The sequence below is a fragment of the Hemitrygon akajei genome, chromosome 9, assembly GCF_048418815.1.
Source record: "Hemitrygon akajei chromosome 9, sHemAka1.3, whole genome shotgun sequence".
NCBI classification, from domain to species: domain Eukaryota; kingdom Metazoa; phylum Chordata; class Chondrichthyes; order Myliobatiformes; family Dasyatidae; genus Hemitrygon; species Hemitrygon akajei.
The window spans coordinates 57,306,776-57,319,329 of record NC_133132.1 but is presented as its reverse complement, the minus strand read 5'-3'; the positions used below and the strand labels follow the sequence as shown (position 1 = coordinate 57,319,329).

Sequence of the window (12,554 nt, the reverse complement as noted above, 5' to 3'; positions counted from 1 at the left end):
TTACCCTTGCAATCGGAACAAGTGCTACCCCTGCCCCTACACCTTCTCCCTCAGGGTCCCAGACAGTCCTTCCAGGTGAGGTGACACTTCACCTGTGAGTCTGTTTGGTTCGTATACTGTCTTTGGTGCTCCCATTGTGGCCTCCTGAATATCGGTGAGACTGGATGTAAATTGGGAGCCCGTTTCAACGAGCACCTACACTCCGTCTACCAGAAGAGGTGGGATCTCCCAGAGGCCACCCATTCCACTTCCCATTCTGATTCCGATATGTTAGTCCATAGCCTCCTCTACTGTGGTGAAGAGGCGACACTCAGGTAGGAGGAACAACTCCTTATATTCCGTCTGGGTAGCCTCCAACCTGATGGCACGAACATCGATTTTTCAAACTCCCAGTAATGCCCCCCCAATTTCACCATTCCCCATTCCGTTTTCCCTCTCTCACCTTATCTCCTTGCCTGCCCATCACCTCCCTCTGGTGGTCTTTACCCCTTTTCTTTCTTCCATGGCCTTCAGTTCTTTCCTGTCGGATTCCCCCTTCTCCAACCCTGTATCTCTTTCACCAATCAACTTCCCATACCCTTACTTCTTCCCTCCCCCTCTTGGTTTCACCTATTGTGTTTCTCCCTCCCCTCTCCTACCATCCAACCCTGACTCTTCATCTTTTTTTCTCGAGTTCTGATGAAGGGTCTCGGCCCAAAACATTGACTGTACCTTTTTCCATAGATGCTGCCTGGCCTGCTGAGTTCCTCCAGCATTTGTGTGGGTTGCTTGGATTTCCAGCATCTGCAGATTTCCTCCTGTCAGTGCTTTTATCTTCTTGGCTTGCCGATCTGTGTCAGTCCAAAATGGTGGACTCTGAAGATAATCAGGTTACCATTGGCTGTATAAAAAGGCAGAAGTTTGATTTGAAATATTTATTCAAGATTATTGGATTAAGTAATTAAGAAAAAACCTATTTATCGTGGGATTGAGGGGTGATAATCAAAGGCCTTGAATTTAATTAACAAAAATACTTATTGAGGATGCGAGGGGATTTTGGCTTCTCTGTTGAAAATATGATGGTTGGCATATTGGGGCTCATTGTCGGCAGTCACTTAATTGGCATCAAAGATGAGTACTTCTGCCAATGCTGGAAATCCAAGCAACACATACAAAATGTTGGAGGAACTCAGCAGGCCAGGCAGCATCTATGGAAAAGACTAAACAGTCGATGTTTCAGGGCAAGACCCTTCATCAGGACCCTTCATTAATTGGCCTTGTCTGTTTAAGGAAGCAGAGGAAACAGACTTTATGACAGAGTGTACGGCATCTTTTGAAAAAAAGCAACGTAATTTTGAAGTGATTGGAGAGAAGACCCTTGTAATAAATGTCATGTTTGCTTTCATAATGGGCAAGGGACTGAACAGACTGCATTGACAAGGGAATTACTAAATCATCTTCACTCTGCTTTGGAACAGCAACAAAATACACATAATAAGGACGAAGTGATGGTGAATGGTCTTGACCCAATATGTCCACTGTCCACTTCCCTCCATCATTGCTGCCTGACCTGCTGAGTTCTTCCAACGTTTTGTGTATTGCATAGGAAGGAAATAATTGCACTGTGGAGAGGTGCAGAAGAGATTCACAAAGTGTTGTATGGAATAAGGCACTTTACGCACAAGGAGAGCAACATTCCCTCTATTCTTTTTCATAGCTGTACAGCCCAACCATTGCTTTGAGCAGGCAATTTTTACATAGCCTGAAAACTGAATGGTACTCTCTATGTTTTTTTTTGCAATATGCATATCAAACAAACACATCGCAACTCACAACACAAGTAAATGATGCGAGCAGTCAAAACAACTGACTGGCACAATAGCAAAAATAAAATGTTTTGACTAAAGGGCATTGCCATTCAGTAGGCCGGTGGTTTATTGTCAATGAACTACCAACTTCCATTCTGAGTTTATTGTTACAAGTTTTAACAGTTTTAACTTGAAACACTGACAATGTAATTATATAGAAGCTCTAATATATTTCAAAGTAAAGGTTGTGGTATGTTTATTATTTAGAAAACTTAAGGATTATTTCATTAACACATAATTAATGACAGGGTATTTCATAATAATATTAACATAGATTTCAAAACTAGCATAATTTCAAAATGATATTAAATTATATAAAAGACAATTCTAGCTGCATGGCAACAAAGGCTACACGCACAGGAGCATTTCAGTTTGTTGCGCAGCCGCACACCCACACAACTTAGAAGAAACAATGGAGGAGAATCTGGATAAGCTTGGAGCAGAAGAGGCTAAAGGAGGACATAACTGAGGTGCACAAAATTATGAGGGGCAAACAGGGTAGGTAGTAATAACTGTTTCCCCATAACAGAGTTGTCCAAGATTAACTGAATAGTGCAAAAAAAGGGAATAATAAGTTAGTTTTCATGGGTTTATGTTTCATTCAGAAATCTTAAGGCAGAGGGAAAGAAGCTGTTTCTGAATCATTGAGTGTGTGTCATCAGGCTCCTGTACCTCCTCCCAGATGGTGGTAATGAGAAGAAGGCATGTCCTGGATACTGAGGGTCTTAGTGATGCATGTGGTGCCTCAAGAATATGTCCTCGATGGAGGGGAGAGCTGTGCTTGTGATGGAGCTGGTGGAGCCTACAACCCTCTGCTGCTTCTTATGATCCCATACCAGGTTGTAATGCAATCTGTCAGAATTCTCTCCACTGTATATCTATAGTAATTCAAAAATCTTTGGTGACATGCTGAATCTCAAGCTCCTAATGAAGCGAGTGTGCCTTCTTCATCATTGTATCAATGTGTTCAATATTTGCTTAAATGGGATTAATGCTGACGGGCAAGTGATAATTTTCATGAAAGTGGCAAGGGGAGAGTTTCTGTGTGCTCCATGACCCTAAATTAGATGGACATTTTTCAACATAATGTTATGATCTGGAAAACTCCGCCTGAGAAAAGTTTGAAGCCACTTTAAGTTCTACCTTTCAAACAGAATTGGTTAAGTGCTTTAAGAAGAACTAGGGATGCAACAAGAAGGCCAATTGAATGGCTTTTTCAAGAACTACTAGGCACTAAAGATTGAATGGTTTCTTTCCTTACTTTTTGAATCTACGTAATGGATTCTGGTATGGCTCTGCCATATTTCTTTCAATATGGCAGAGCTTTTGAAGAGTTTCCTCCCTGATACCTCTGGCTAGATGTCCTGTAGCAATAATAAGGCATCCGTTCATCCAGACAAGTGCTTGCCTTTAGAAGTACTCGCCTGCTGGTTTGCAGTTGATGAAAGCAATATGGTTCGTTTCTGGAAGGACTGTGCTGCATAAATTTGCTGGTAATTGTAGTGATGAAAAGCTTAAAATAATAACAACCAAAAATACCTTGTAGAGCAAGAGAACAAGAAGCAGAATTAAACACACAATTACCCAGCAGAGGAGACAGCAGCAATGGAGAGAGAAGTGAGAGTTATAGTTCAGGTTAATGGCATTTTAAGTTAGAAGTGAAGCAAGTTTTAGGATGCAAAGAGCAGAAGACTTGTGATAAGGTTAAGGTCACAAGGGATGAATGGGGACAATGTCAGCACTAGTCTAGGTTTTTATTGAAGAACAAAAGATTCTTTTTGTTAAATAGATGAATCTGAGGAGATAAATAAAATCCGAAATTTCTAGAGGAGAAAAAAATTTAAAGTGCAGGACTTAAGGAATCCACAGGCCTCTAGGGTCGAAAATTCCAAAGATTCACACGACGGTCCTAAGTAGTCAACACCTTATCCTGTGGTGATACAAGAGACTGCATACTCAGGGATCTGGAGCAAAAAACAAGATGATAGAGGAACTGAGTGGGTCAGGAAGCATCTGTGGAGAGACAGAAGTAAACCTAGGTGACGGACCTCAGCCCAAAATGTCAGCTGTCCTTTTCCCTCCACAGATGCTGCGTGACCCACTGAGTCCTTCAAGAATTTTGTCTGCTGCTCTTTAGCCTGTGCATTAGCCTCACTGAAGTTGGTGGCCACTCTTTGCTGGGCTGGATTGGAAGGCCTACTTCCAGATTTCCACCCTACAATCCGCACCATGCTCTGAGCAGAGGGCTGTCAAGATCATGCTTCTGTGCCAGCTCTTACCACTGTGCTGGCGTTAGCCAATCCGTCAAAAAATTACATCGGAGTAGCATAAGACATGCCCACTAATTAGCTGCATGGCATAAGCTCCCGAAGGCTCTCCTGGTCACATTGCTACCTTGTAGGTAAAAGGTTTTCTGAGAAGTGGTGATGCAGAAGCTATGCTGTGATAATGCGCACAGCTGTACTCTCCAAGGTTAGAGTTGTAGATCGCGCTGCACAGAAACAGGATTTTCAGCCCGTTGAGTCTACACTGACCATCATGCAGCCATCTACACTAATCCTACTTAATTCTCCCCACCTTCTGAACAACTCCCCTGAGATTCGACTGCTCCTTAGCACACTAAGGTGGGGGGCAATTTGCTGTGGTAAATTAAGACTGCCAAGTTTTGCAGTAACTCAGAGGAAACCCATGTGGTCGCAGCAAGAACGTGTAAACTTCAACAGTGTTAAAGTTTGCGATTAATCCCAGGTCGCTAGAGTTGTGAAGCAGCTGGACAGAATGGCAAAGGCTGACATAAATCTTTTATCCAAAGCTCAATATTGTCTGAAAGTTCTAGGATTGTGTTGTGACTTGCAAAGGTCACATTGTAGTGGTCAACATTGACTGATGAGCCATTGTAGTTGGGTAAGTAAACACAGCAGCCATTATTCATTTGAATGGGTAGATGTATTGTCTTTGTTTGTATGGTGTTAGTTAATGGATGAATTCAGAACCAGACAGGAGAATATCAATTTGCTCCTGTTATATGCTCGGAAGGCCTGTAGGTCACAAAGGCTAACCCTACTGCATGAATCCCACATTCCCCCTGCCCCCACTTCACACCTTTCCTCTGTAAACCATCATGTCAAGTGGAGTTGTCTTGTAATCATTTGTGTTCTTTCCAACATGGTACAATATAGCTTAAAACAAAGACCTCCCACTTATTTCTCTGTAACATCTCTGGCTTCTGCCCCAGTGCCAACCACTCCTCACCGCCTAAAACCGTTTTTATTGATCAGTAAGTTTTGTTTTAGGGGAGGTCTTAAAAAGGAATGGATGCAGAAAAGTTGAGAGAAATTTCAGAATGAGGAATATCTCATCTAGTGGAGGACCAAACCGTACAGTTCCTTGAGCCTGTCTTCCATTCATTCTGATCATGGGTGGTCTGATCTGGGCTTCAGTTCAACTTTCTCACCTAATCCTCATGTCTTTGACTCCCCTACAGCTCAAAGATCTGCCTGCTCTGACAATTCTAATTCTTTACATTCTGGTCTTCCACCACCCTAAATTTGCTGGTATCTTGAATGATAAATCATACTTGCTCCCAGCATCTCAAAATCCTTATTGTTCCATTTAATTTTCTTGTTCTTACTCAAGTTCAAGTTCAATTTCATTGTCATTCACTCGTACACATGTAACCCGTCAAATGAGACGATGTTCCTCTGGACCAAGGTGCACATCCCAGTGGATATAACTCACACCCATAACACATAAAGTAATATTACCACAAATAAATTAATAAGTGGCTCATACAATACAGGTTAAAAAGTAAACAGTATAACACTACTGGTGCTTCATACGTGATGAGATCTGGGTGGTGGCGGGGAGTTCAGTAGTCTTACAGGCTGAGGGAAGAAGCTGTTTTCCATCCTAACCGTTCTTGTCCTAATGTTATGGTACCTCCTGCCTGATGGTAGGGGTCAAAGAATTGTTGGATAGATGGGAGGGATCACTGACAATGCTAACAGGCCCTGCGTATGCAGCCCTTCTGATAAATAGATGGAAGATGGAAGAGATAATCCTCTCAGCAGACCTGGCAATCCTTTCTAGGGACTGCTCCTGTAAAATTGGCCTGCCTAAATAGCTTACTGCCTCAGGAAAGCAGCCAACACAATCAAGAATCTCTCCCACTCCAGTTCTTTCTCCCCTTCTCCCATCAGGCGGAAGATGCAAAGCCTTGGAAACATGTACTACCAGGCTAGTAGGTGATTTCTATCCCACTATCGTAAGGAACTTGTATGATAAAAATTAATTCAAAAATTAATTTTGGTCACCTAATTACAGGAAGGATATTAATAAGGTTGAAAGAGTGCAGAGGAGGTTTACAAGGATGTTGCCAGGTCTTGAGAAACTGAGTTACAGAGTAAGGTTGAATAGGTTAGGACTTTATTCAAAAGCATTTCACTGTATCTCAGTACATGTGATAATAATAAACCAACTATCATTTACCCCACTACTGTCTATGAGCTCCTCCCCCAGCCCCTCCTACCAACTAGCCTTCAGACCACACTCACATATCCCCTGCTCCTCCTCCCGCATCTTCTTAAAGCCATCCCTGAGACCCTTGCCTTTGGTAAAACCTTTGGCTCCCCTTCCTCGGTCCAGCACCCACAGGCCTGCAGAGAGTCTGTGTAAAAGCAAGTTGCTGCTGCATTCGCATCTCTGGAAGAAAGGAAAATGGCATCTGAAGCTGCCCAGTGTCTCCTCACACTTAAGCTGCCCGAACATTAAAGCAAGGCTTTTCGCTCCTTCCCTACATTCTTCACCTCATACCATCCACGCGAATGCTCAGCAAAAAAAGACATAAAATTGTTAAGAAAGAAAATGGAGCTGATAAAACATGACCAGCCATTCACCAAGACATGAAACAGGATTGTTACCACATGTCAAACCGCCCACAACATCTGTAACCATTTCAAAATCTTGGCACTGTAGGGCAGGATTGAGAAAGGTGTTTTCTTAATGAGAATATTGCAAACACCAGAACCAACCAACGTCTCCAATATAATGGTATAAAATAAGCAGGCAATATATTTTAATGCATTGCCATTAATATTTATTTAAATTTCTTGGCCTGGGATCTGTAGGGGCTCTCTCCCTGGGGCAGGCGAATATGTGTTTTGTTAAATAAAATCTGCAGCTGGCCTGCCCTGGATTGGCATAAAGTCCAGTTTCTAGCTGTCAGTCTGTCTTCCAGGATTAAGTCTCAAAAACTACCTTCAAACAAGTCCCTTGTCTCTGTTCTCTCACTACGGAAAAGTGCTATGCACAGAATGGCTGGAGTTGAAAGCAATTGACAAAGTCAGGGAAGGAGCCTGGGGTTAACATGATGAAAGTGGAGCTCCTAGCCACTATTTAAGTGAAAAGCGGAGGAATGTCATTTAAAAAAAAATTCATTCACTTTATCAATCATCTATCACCTCTTGCTTTAGAACTTGGTTGTTTGCAAGCCCATCTCAGAGAGTTAGAGTAACGTGCAGAGTCATGGAGTTATACAGCATAGAAACAGACCTTGCTGTCCAACTCATCCATGCCAGTGAAGGTGTCTCCCCAAGCTAGTCCTATTTGCCTGAATTTGGCCCATATCCTTCTAAACATTTTCAATCCATGTACTTGCCTAAATGTGTTTTAAACGTCCTATGTATACAGTACCTGTCTCTGCTACATCCTTATACCCAGCACCCACTGGTAAAAAATTTTACTCTCAGCTCTCTTTTAAATCTTACCTCTCTCACCTTAAAACTATATTTTCTAGTTTTCAACTCTCCAATACTGGGGAAAACATTGTGAACTTCCACCTCATCTACACTCTCATAATTTTATCAGCCTTGATAAAGTCACCTCTCAGCCTCCTACAATCCAGGGAAGAGAGGTCTCATCCTATCCAATCCCTTTTTTTTTTAATAATTCATGTCCTCCAGTCTTGATAACATACTTGTGAATCTTTTCTGCAGCTTTTCCAGCTTGGAGACATCCTTCCTGTAAATGGGCACCATAACAGCACATAATATTCCAAGTATGGTCTCAGCAATGACCTGTACTAATGCAAGATGCCATCCTTACTTTTATATTCAATGCCTGACCTGATATAGGATAAGGAAAGAAGATTTCCTTGTCTGAGAGAAATAAGTGAGCAGGCTCTGTTATTTATCATCATTTCATAGCTTCCAATACAGATGTTAACTTTGTATTAGAGAAGTTTTTGTTTTAGTGGTAAGATTTGAATTATTGAAGCAAATTGATGCCCTACCCTTAAACATCAGAGAATGTACCATTGCCAAGCCTTCTACCATCAGTATCCTGGACGGAGTTACCATTGGTCAGAAACTCCACTCTTTGTTGGAATTTTGTCATCTGTGTTATTTTTGACTTTGTGAGAACAGAGCTAAGCTCCCCACATACACTTTGTAAGAGAAGGTAGTTAATTAGTGTGACCCAAGAGTGGGTGTTTATATCAGCAAGGTAGGACAGGGGAAAAAAAAGGAAGTAGGAAGATCTGATGAAGTACAGGAGACCGAGAACAGCTTCGGGCGGGGCGGCCCAGGCGTATCAGGGTGCTGGGATCCAAGTCCTAGAACATGGCACTACATGGTGCTTGGACAATTTAAACGCTAACACAGATGGACTGGAAGTCCAAGTGTTGGGTACGGTGGCGAGGTTTGGGCTGGCTTCGCTCGCTGTCATGTGAATGTTTATTTCTTTCTCCGTGGTGCCGAAGCTATGAATTGAGCTGGCTACTTGCATTTCTGCCCCACTGGTGTGAAAACTAGGATGGAGGCTTGCCCTGGGCCTACTCAGGCTGCTCCAGGAGCAGATCTGGGACTCAGTCTGGTTGGGAATGCTGTTGGCTTGCCTCTATTGTTTGCACAATGTCTTTTCTCTCTTTCTCTGTGCAGTGGTTTTGGGTCTGTTTTAAAATCGGGTCATTCAAGTTTCTTGTTTTGTAGCTGCCTATAAGCAGACAAATTTCAAGGTGTAAAATTTATATCTTCTTTGTTAATAAATGAGCTTTGAATCTTGAATCTTTGAATCTCTGAAACAGTTGACATTTTGAGCAAAGAACCCTCTTCAGGACTGGAAAGGAAGGGGGAAGTCACCAGAATGAAAAGGAAGATGGAAGGGGAAAGAGAATTAGCCAGAAGGTGATAGGTGAAGCCAGGTGAGTGGGAAATGTAAAGGGCTGGAGAGGAAGGAATCTGATCGGAGAGAAGAGCAGGCCATGGGAGAAAGGGAAGAAGGAAGGGCACCAGGGGGAGGCAGCTGGACTTCTGTTTTCAGTGTTGGTCTCCTTATTTAAAGAAAAATGGTAATGTTTTGGAAGCAGTTCAAAGAAGGGTTACAAGACCGATACCTGCATGGCCAGGTTTTCTAATGAGGGAAAGCTGTATAGGCTAGGCTTGTACCTGCTGGAGTTTAGAAGAATGAGAGGAGAGTTAATTGAAACAGGTAAAATTCTGAGGTGTCACCTTGTAGTGAATGAGGAGAAGATGTTTGCTCTTGTGGGAGAATCTCAAACCAGATATCACTCTTTAAGAACAAGAGATGGCCCAATTAAAAAAGAAGAGAGGTAATATCTTCTCCCTACGGTGGTGAATGTTTGGAACTTTCTTTACGGAGTGGTGAAGCAGAGTCCTTCCCCAGGTTATGAACTTCCTACTTATAGACACCCTTACAAATGAATGGCACAACTAGCTTCCTCTCCCTCTTTCAGTAATTGTTCTTCCTCATCAGTCTTATGTGCTTTGATGCCATTTGCTGTGATAATATGGAGGTATGGCTGCCATATTGAGTGACTTCTGTGTATGTTCCGACTTGGAGACAAAATAAGGGCCAAACCCAGGCAAATGGGATCAGTTAAGATGGACATCTGGATCAGCATAGATGAGTTGAAGGTGCTGTTTCCATGCTGTGTGATCCAAGGGCAGTTGTAGGTTAATTTTTGATAAGCAATGAAGTGAAGGATTAAAAAGGGCAGAAAGGAGTACAAAATGGAAGTCAGAACAGCCAAGATGTTATTGAGTGGCACGGAAGACTCCGGGGCTGAATGGTCTGCACCTGCTCCTAATATGTGTGTTTGTGTATAAGTTCAAATCATGGAAAATAAAATACGTTGAATTAAGTGAATTTGGAGTTGAGTAGGTGAGACCAGCAAAGGCAATCAAAATATTTGCTCCCTATTATGCTTCAGGATGGATTATCCATCCTCTCTTGCTACTTCTTGCTGGAATCAGCAAAGTCAAAGGTAATAAAGCCCAGTGAGCTGCAAAAGAGATTAGCCTGTGATGGGCCCCATTGAGTAACTTATCCTGAGAATCAATCACTCTGTGAGGGGTTTAGTTGCTCCTGAGAAGATAAAAGAAAGCTTTAGTGGCTGCTCATAAATGTGGCAATTGATGACAAATATCTCTCCTCGCAAGTTGGAAGGTTAAGTACCTTAATATTAAAGGAAAGCCAAAGCTGACCCCTAAGTGTGGGAAGGCTGCCATTCATCGAGTCACACAGGGTCTTCAGCCCACCAAATCCAGAGCATCAAACACTGACTTACGCTAATGGGTGATTAGGAACAGGAAGGGGTCAATAACTTTACTGGGCGTTTTTTGGAGGCCGCCCAATAGTAACAGGGATATCGAGGAGCAGATAGGTAAACAGATCCTGGAAAGGTGTAATAGTAACAGAGTTGTCGTGATGGGAGATTTTAATTTCCCAAATATTGATTGGCACCTCCCTAGAGCAAAGGGCTTAGATGGGGTGGAGTTTGTTAGGTATGTGCAGGAAGGTTTCTTGATACAATATGTAGATAACCCTACAAGAGGAGAGGCTGTGCTTGATTTGATATTGGAAATGAACCTGGTCAGATGTCAGATCTCTCAGCAGGAGAGCATTTTGGAGATAGCGATCATAAATCTGTCTCCTTGACAATAGCATTGGAGAGAGATAGGAACAGACAAGTTAGAAAAGCATTTAATTGGAGTAAGGGGAATTATGAGTTTATCGGGCAGGAAATTGGAAGCTTAACTTGGAAACAGATGTTCTCAGGGAAAAGTACAGAAGAAATGTGTCAAATGTTCAGGGGATATTTGTGTGGAGTTCTGCATAGCTACGTTCCAATGAGACAGGGAAGTTATGGTAGGGTACAGGAACCGTGGTGTACAAAGGCTGTAACAAATCTAGTCAAGAAGAAAAGAAAAGCTTACAAAAGGTTCAGAGAGCTAGGTAATGTTAGAGATCTAGAAGATTATAAGGCTAATAGAAAGGAGCTTAAGACGGAAGTTAGGAGAGCCAGAAGGAGCCATGACAAGGCCTTGGCGGGCAGGATTAAGGAAACCCCATGGCATTCTACAAGTATGTGAAGAGCAAGAGGATAAAACGTGCAAGAATAGAACCTATCAAGTGTGACATTGGGAAAGTGTGTATGGAACTGGAGGAAATAGCAGAGGTATTTAATGAATACTTTACTTCAGTATTCACTGTGGAAAAGGAGCTTGGTGATTGTAATGATGACTTGCAGCAGACTGAAAAGCATGAGCATGTAGATATTAAAAAAGAGGATGTGCTGGAGCTTTTGGAAAGCATCAAGTTGCATAAGTCACCAAGACCGGAAGAGATGTACCCCAGGCTACTGTGAGAGGTGAGGGAGGAGATTGCTGAGCCTCTGGCAATGATCTTTGCATCATCAATGGGGACGGGAGAGGTTCCGGGGGATTGGAGGGTTGCGGATGTTGTTCCTTTATTCAAGAAAGGGAGTAGAGATAGTGCAGGAAATTATAGACCAGTGAGTCTTACCTCAATGGTTGGTAAGTTGATGCAGAAGATCCTGAGAGGTAGGATTTATGAACATTTGGAGAGGTATAATATGATTAGGAATAGTCAGCATAGCTTTGTCAAGGGTAGGTCGTGCCTTACGAGTCTGATTGAATTTTTTGAGGATGTGACTAAACACATTGATGAAGGAAGAGCAGTAGATGTAGTGTATATGGATTTCAGCAAGGCATTTGATAAGGTACCCCATACAAGTCTTATTGAGAAAGTAAGGAGGCATGGGATCCAAGGGGACATTGCTCTGTGGATCCAGAACTGGCTTGCCCACAGAAAGCAAATAGTGGTTGTGGACGGGCCATATTCTGCATGGAGGTCGGTCACCAGTGGAGTGCCTCAGGGATCTGTTCTGGGACCCTTACTCCTTGTGATTTTTATAAATGACCTGGATGAGGAAGTGGAGGGATGAGTTAGTAAGTTTGCTGATGACACAATGGTTGGAGGTGTTGTGGATAGTGTGGAGGGCTGTCAGAGGTTACAGCGGGACATTGATAGGATGCAAAACTGGTCTGGGAATTGGCAGATGGAGTTCAACCCAAATAAGTGTGAAGTGGTTCATTTTGGTAGGTCAAATATGATGGCAGAATATAGTATTAATGGTAAGACTCTTGGCAGTGTGGAGGATCAGAGGGATCTTGGGGTCCAAGTCCAATAGTCGCTCTAAGCAGCTGCGCAGGTTGACTCTGTTGTTAAGAAGACATGTGGTGTATTGGCCTTCATCAATCGTGGAATTGAATTTAGGAGCCAAGAGGTAATGTTGCAGCTATATAGAACCCTGGGCAGACCCCACTTGGAGTACTGTGCTCAGTTCTGGTCGCCTCACTACAGGAAGGATGTGGAAGCCATAGAAAG

The 12,554-nt window shown here is 42.7% G+C and overlaps 1 protein-coding gene across 7 annotated transcripts in view; it reads left to right on the top strand.

Moving 5' to 3' along the window:
* daam2 (dishevelled associated activator of morphogenesis 2) overlaps positions 1-12,554 on the top strand; it is a 310,967-nt gene that overhangs the window by 166,079 nt on the left and 132,334 nt on the right. The gene's annotated exons all lie outside the window — the stretch shown is intronic.